Source organism: Pinus tabuliformis, chromosome Q (genome assembly GCF_031772625.1).
Source record: "Pinus tabuliformis cultivar Carrire ecotype Pingquan chromosome Q, CPIR1, whole genome shotgun sequence".
Taxonomy (NCBI): Eukaryota; Viridiplantae; Streptophyta; class Pinopsida; order Pinales; family Pinaceae; genus Pinus; species Pinus tabuliformis.
In genome coordinates, this window is record NC_142296.1 from 1,177,372,651 (window position 1) to 1,177,380,784 (window position 8,134).

The following is an 8,134-nucleotide window of genomic DNA, read 5'->3' on the forward strand; positions in this document are numbered from 1 at the left end:
ATGATTGTCTAAGACTGTAACAACCCTGGTGAAAAGTTCATGTAATAAAAGTTAATAAAGGAAAAATAAGACCACGGTTAAGGGACACTTATTCCAAGTTGAATGTTGGGAAAAGATATCCTAGCGGGCATCACTGGTTGTGTTTATGTCTAAATGAAATTGGAAAAGGCAAAGGAAAAGGAATTAGAAAGGAAAAAAGGCATTTTTTGGCACATTATTTATGAAAATAAAGGAAAATAGGAGAAAAGTGAGGTGAAAGGTCACATGTTTCATGTGAGGAGGAAATTGAAGGAAAATAATGGAAAATGAAGAAAATAGAGGCCTCATTGATAAAAAGGATTCTAAGGATTAGTTTTTAACCTTTTGTCAGTTTAGTTTTGGAGCTCCCTCATTATACCCTCTCTCTCTCTCACTCTTGGACACTTAGAGTTTTCTTGGAGCACTATAGCTTTGGAGCAAGGGAGGAAAATCAAGTAATGGGAAAGGAAGGAAGCAAGGATCAAGCAAGGAATAGTAGGATCAAGTAGCTTCAGTAGGAATACTTGCAGGTAACATATTGCATGTGCAATTTCCTAGCTGGTTTTGACATGCATGTATTTTCATGTTGGTGTATGGTTCTCTTGTTGTCAGTGGCATGGTTTTGTCGAGTTATGACAGTGGTTTTCAGCCTAGCCTTGATTTTTTCTGGATCTCATAGTGTGTTGGGATGTTTATATCTGTTTTGAGCTTTGGATTTTTCGGATGGATTTTAGAATCTAGGGCAGAGGTGGTCTCAAGGTTCATTCCCAAAGGCCTAGGAATCCTTTGATTGGTTTTGGTAGGATACACAGTAAAGCCTAAGGGAGGTGTCACGGTTTAGGGCCTAGTGATCCAGGATTGGATTGCGATAAATCTTGAGAGGCAAGGAGATGGAAAGTTCCTCAAGGACAGTGTTGGATTCTGGATGGCATTCCAAGTTCGATTTGGTTTTGTGATCAGAGCACCAGTTTTGGTGTGATCACAGTTTGGTGATGGTGGAAGGGTTTAACCTCTGCATTCCCTTAGTTATTTTTGGATTGGTTTATCCATGAGATCCAACATTCATTATGGAATATGGCACGAGGGTGACTCGCTAAAAGAAATATTTGGTTCATCCATGTTTATGGTTGGGTGGTAGGTGGAAGTCCTGAACCTGGTTGTATTTGCCTATGATTAATGAAATCTAAGTTCCTTTGCTTTTGTACTTGTTTATATGTGGATTTAATGGTTTTTATCTCACTGTTATTTCCATGGTTTTATGTTGGTTATAAGCATGGTTAATTGATTGGTTCATGTCATGGTTATTTCATGTATTTACTTGTAATGGTTAAAATGATAGATGCAAGACCTAATTGATTTTATAACAGTTCAAAGGATAAGGTAGTGATCCTTCTTGTCATGTTTCATAAGAGTTTTCAGTCATTCATGCTCTGTCTTGTATTCTAGACTTGTAGATTGCATTGATGCCAAGTGTTTGAAAAAATGACAACCCCGATTGGGGATGGTCAGGCCCAGTCCTGAAGTTGATTTTTTGTTTATTAGCCTTTTCATCATGTGTTTAATGGATTCCATATGTTACACAAGTTTTGGGCAGTGGTCCTGATTTTGGGCTTGAAAAGTTCCTTAAATTCTCCAGACATTGGCACAAGTATGCTGGAGAAGTCCCTGGACGCAAGCATGCTAGCTTGTGGGAGCATCCAGAGATCTCAGGACATTCACATGCCCATAGCATGGGAGCTTCCAAATGTTGAATAGCTTAAAAACGTGGTGGGACATAGGGGAATGATATCTGTATGGTTGGGATGGCTCCCAAGAGTATTGTAGCTGATGTGGAAGGTATGTTTGATGTGTTTACATCGATTCCATTTCCTTAAGGTCACCTAGGAGGTTGAATCCAATCATAGTAGTCTCTCATCACATGTTTACCCTGGTTGGCCGGTTACTTCGGCAGATGTGGGAGGAGGGTGTATAGAGTGGTACCAGAGTGGGTTGCACTCTCTTTGGGTCATATCTGATACCACAGAGTGGTATTAGAGCATGGTTCACCCCTCAGACTGGATGGGTTGTGTGTTAGTCATGCATTCATGTCAGTTGCACATGTGTTAGCCATCCTTGTGGTCTATGTGCTTGTTGCATATGCATCGTGTCGATCATGGTTGTAGTGATGTCACCATGTGAAGGAAGGTGTTGTTGTTGTGAACCGTGTTGGATGTTTGTTGTTCTTTTCATGTAATATGTGCAATATGGTGCAACTACATATGCATTAATGACAAATTGGGTGTCACTATTTTCATTCCATAGTTGCGGCATATTCTTTGCAAAGTAATTGTTCCAAACATGAGACCGTTTTCATTCCAATAAAATCATTGGTTGCTTCAATGTACTTTGTATTTCTAAGATGTAATCAGATTCACTTAAATGCAATTCATCCAAAATTTGTTCAAAAATACTATTGTTATCATATTGTTTATTTTCTAAGATGTTATACAACAATTTTTATTTTTCACCTAATGTCTCATCTACAAACCAATTGGTTGGAGAATTTTTGTGCTCCTCATGGGTGGCATTGGGAAATTGTATCTACAATGTGTGCCTTTTATCTTAAAACTTTTTTTATGATGGTGTTCATGTATTTTTGTAAGCTCTCAATCAAGGTGGGCTATGTTACAAGTTAAATAATTTTTGACAAAGTTTTCAATATTAGTGTTACTATTTACTCCATATATTGGTGCATTTTCTAGCCATAACAACCCATGTTCATGTTCACTTCCTCTATTTTGGAATTCAGATACAAAGTAGAAATACATTATCTCTCCAATGAATTTTTCTCTTGAGATATCATTTTCTTCAAAGCATTAATCTTTTGCCTATAATAATGAGTACACGTTATTGGATTCTTTCTTGTGAGATAGTAAATATTACAATTTCTATTGTTTCAATATGTTTTATTTTTTATTTATTTTTTCATGTAATCTGGTCAACACGTTGACCAATGGAGTCCACTGTTGTTCAACACTTGTAAATGTGACGAATAAATTCGGTGGGCCTTATTGACATATTGTTGCAAATATATTTTTCTTCATTTGTTGTTGGAAATCAAAAGAAGTTCTTATGTGCTTGAAACCCATGTTACCAATGTAACTTTTAAGAAGGTTCTCCAAGTTTGGCTTGTATTTAACATCATTTTCCAATAACTTTATTCCTTTTTCTGATTCTTAAAGAAATTCATGAAAGGACTTTCTCAATTATTATTCGCAATATTTTGAAGAACAAACTAGTAGTGTGATAAGAAAAATCACCACTATAGTGCATTAAATCGCATTAAACTATTTTTGGTAGCAAAATATTTCTGCAATGTCACTCTCACATGGGGACTCTCCAAAGAAAAGGGTTGGGAACTTCATTTCCTCTACATATTTGTCCCTAAAAACTCCAAGGGGGTGTTTCCCTTTAGCAGGACTAAGTTCAATCAGCTTGTCTTACAAATCATGGACGCATTGGGACCTTATGTATCTATGGACCAATGTTTAGGTTAATGTTTCATTTTCTAAATCACTATTTGTTTCACTTGTGTTTTCAATGTCAACATTTTTAATTGGAGCATTCAAAGCAGTTGATTGTAAGATGTTGTCCCAATTTCTATTTATGAATATATTCTCAACTCTATAAAGGTGTCAATCATATAGTTATTTTAATGCTTTAATGACATTATGCACACACAAGTTTCCTATTTGAAATGCATCTTTATACACTAGCCATATTTTCAATGCAACAACAACAGTTGATGTCTCTTGCATAGATTATGGCAATACAATTTGAACAATGTTTGTTTGGAGAGGAACATTGATTATCGATCAGGTTAAGCCCATTTGTGATCATTTGTGCCCCCATTATCTTATTTGTGCAAATGAAATTCTTAATGCCACATGACGTTATTCAAGTTTTGAGAGTGTAGCTACAATTGGAAATCACATGTTTTGCCTAATGTTCTCAGGTGAAGCAAACTATGGCAATTTTCCATTTTAAAGTGCTCTTTTGCAAATTTTTCATATTACTTTTTTTGTGAAAATTTATATGATTTTCAGATAAATTTACATATATATGTTCCAAATCTTGTTCGATGCTTGCCATATTCTTTTGAAAGTAAAATTATTTACATATTAGACATTTCCTATTAGGTGTGTCTTTTATCTTGTCTAGGTAAATTGTTAAGGGATTTTTCTTGGATAAGTAACGATGTTTCCTTTGCAAGTTTTGTTTGCATGATTTTATGGTTTTTTGTTTCTAAATGCACTAGTTGTTTTAATCTATGGACATTGATCCTTTTGTTTTTTGCTTTAGTATTTGTCAAAATAGCCCTATATTGTGTGTTCAAGGAGGTTGTTTCCAATGACACCATATGACAATGCACATTGCTTCTATTTCTATGTCCATCCATTAACAAAGGTGCATAATGGGTGTGCAGTGGACCTATTTCAAATGACACTATATTGTATGTTTGATTTGAAATATTGTTGCATGGGAAATAATTGACAATGTTTCTAGTTACAAAGGATCATTCTTGTATGTCGCCAAGATCCACATACTACCTATACACGATGATATGTTAAAGGATCAAAATAGTAATTTCAATAAATAACATAGAAAACATCTGGTGCAGGACATTAATTAGAATCACAGGAGGCCAACTAATCTGGTTCTTATAAAAGGTATGGACCTAGCTGTGAGGAATGTATATAATGGCCTCGAAGCTTTTCCATGTATTGAGTGGATCGATAAGCCTGAAGAGGAATAATTGGTGCCTTCGATAACAATATCGAGAGGATAAAAAGGAATCCACGAGGGTCATAAGTGACTTGGTTAATGAGATTATACTATGGTAAGCACATGCTGAAACTTGTGTTGTGGAGTCCATGGGGAAAAGTCAGAATGTGAAAGTGAAGGAAACAAACATGTCATCCGAGTTTCTAGTTCATGCTTTTCTTTATGTAAGGATGGCATACCAAAATCAGAGTTTCAACTTCAACTAATTTAAGAAACTGCCTTTCGCCATTAAAAAGAAGTTTGTAGGCTAGGATAATAGATCAAAAAATCCATGTGGTCGAGGAGAGTAATGTGGGGTTTTTCATCGACCATTAAACAATTAAAAGGGAGGATTTTTTTATTATAGTTGGAGTGATAAGATAAAAGGTGGAAAGGGTTTTGGTGGAAAGCATCAAGTTCAAACACTGCAAAAGCAAGAGAGGTTTTGTAAAAGTGAGAGAGGATATGTCAGGACCGAAACAACAAAACTAATATATATATCATAGAGTCAAATTTTATTGCATGTAAATGGGCATAATGTTGTAAGACCTGGTAAGGCATGCATAGCCCTATGTAATCACTAGTAAAGTTTGGGTTAGACCTAGGTGATAGGGGGCATGTTGGGTTAAAAATTACCTCGGGTATTGATGGGCCTCTAAATTAGACTTAAATTAAGGCCCATCTGACCATCCTTCAGCACATTAAACCTTTTTTTTTGCATTAGATAATGTTTACTATATTCATTAGGAAGGTTTATGGATAATTTCATATTTGTGCCTAATATTATTTATTTTTGAGGAATATTGTGAGAATATTAGGCAGATTATGTAGATTGGAGGAGGAGATAATTTAGGGACCTATTCCCTACTACAAGAGGATCAATATTAAATAATAAATCAACAAGATATTATGGAATTATGTCATAGATTTTGGAGCTCCAATGATTGATAAAATCTACGAACGTGTTCCCTGCCATTTAATGCGGATTCCTAGTATTGGGAGCTAGATCCACTAATCAAGGGATTTCGGTGTGGAAAGTTTCCTTCTTTCACGAGGAATGGTTCCTAATAATTGTTTATAAGTAACAAGTGGAATTTTCCTCTAGGGGTGGATTTTTATTAGTCTTATCATATTTTTGCAGCTCCATTGTCATTCTTTGCAGGGATGTAATTGTATTAATGAAACTAATGAAGATTGGTGTCATGTTCAGCTTTTAAACCTTGGTATCCTTCATAGGACTCTGAGTTTCCTTGGGCTTGGCCATCCCATGAGACTTAGAGCCCTTTTGTATCATTTTATTTTCCTCTTTTCACTTCTTAATCACATGCATCTCTTGTTCTCATTTCTTTCTATTTTTTCATTTAGTATTAATGATTTCTTGTTGTAGGATTGGGTTAAATAGTTGATGTAAATTATTTTGCAAGATCAATAACATCATTTCATCCTTGGAAAATCTTTGGAAGGTCATAGTAATCATTGAGCTACTTGGATTAGTTTTCTTATTCCCAAATCTAAATTTCTGGAACTCCTTTGTGGCAAATAACAGTAAATTTATGTTATTTTTTAGAGCATGCTAATGAGATTCAATCGAGTTGGTTCCACTTGAATTATATGAAAATATTTTCTAATTAATAAAAAAAATTACCCCATTGCATTTTCACTTGATTAGGTTATGCATTTGATAGATTTACTAGCTCACTAGTTCTCGAATTTCTAGATTTTATACTAGTAATTTTCTGTCATTTTTTTAGCATGGGTTAACAAAGGTCTTTTTGAGTGATTCCACTTGGAATGGAGACCTCAAAAGTCCTCTTCAATAATAAAAAATTTCCCATCCAATTTGGATTTTTTGGTTGGTCATTCGATGAATCATAACTCCCTATAGAAAATTTGTTGTTTCTGTTAGCTACCTATACCAATAGGTTTCATATTTCATGATTGGCAAAGAAAGTTCCAAATATGCTCTACTTTGGTGATACAAAGATCCCATATTTCCAAAAGGAGACAATGTGTGTATATAGCTTCATGTTGATTAAATTTTGATGGATGGTCAACAGCCTAATCTGGATCATGCCATGTTTCAATTTTTGTTGTAGAATAGAGAAAGAAGTCTGTCCAAACTGTTTAATCTTGGAAGACCAGTAGCTTAGGTAGAGAAGTAAGGTTCCCAACTGCTTAATCTGGGACCTTGGAAGTAATAAGGGTAGTTCTAGATAGAAAACCAAAAGAAAAAGCCAAGAGAAAAGAAAAGGCAAATAAGGGGCTGCAAGTCTAAGTGCACCCTCCATGAAGAAACAAAAAAATGCTAGGCAAGTAGATGGGTAGGTAGATGGGGTTGCAGAAATGTCATTCCTTTCAATTGAAGTGTTGGATAACTTGTTTAAAAAAGGAATATCAGTGGATTGAGAAGGTCCTCTTCTCCATCATATTGCAGCAGATCAAAGGAGCATGTCTAACTTCCTATTTTCCCCTTTTACATTCATTACTAACATCCCCTCATCAGTTGAGATTCATGAAAGAACTCAAGGTTTTATGTTGGTTCATATTCCTTTGAAAGCCACATTTCTTTTCTAAAATTCTTTTCATTTTGATCTACTCCCTAAGCTAAGTTATCTTCATATAAACTTAGTGATTTCATCCCTCATTCACTTCTTCCATTCATATTAACCCCTAACTTCTTATTATCTAAATCCCCTATATTACCCTTTCCCTATTATTATAAACACTATGGTGTATAAACCCCAAGCATTCTATAAATATCCTTTCCCCTTGGCATTATAGCCATATGTTCACTAGCAGGGATTAAATTGACATCTGGTCAGTTTAAGAACCCAAAGCCTTACCCCTCTTTCCCCTTCAGAAGTTTTCTAAACCATGAAACCCTTCATTTGTAAAAGAACCTTGTGAAAAACCCCCATTTGCACCCCTAACCCGCTTCATTTGAAAAAACATATGAAAAAACCCACTTTTTCATTTTATCCAAAGTTCAGGCGCTATGCGCATTTTTATGAAAAATACATTGAAAACCATACAAACCCGCCGAAGTCCTAAGTCCCCGCCGGGCACTCCTTTCAAAGAAAATATTAAAATAATCCCCGCCCGCTGCCGTATGGTCCTAGCATCTTAACAATCCGTCAACCGTCAGATCTAGCTTTTTTCATCGGACGACCCACATGAATATCAGAGCGGCCCCGACGTCCGTAGGTTAGCTTCCGATATTTGTCAGAGGGTGACGTCAGGCCTCTGCCATGCGTCACCCCCACATCGTATCGGAGCCCCCTCTGACAATTCAGCTTCCGTATAGAAGGCGGTG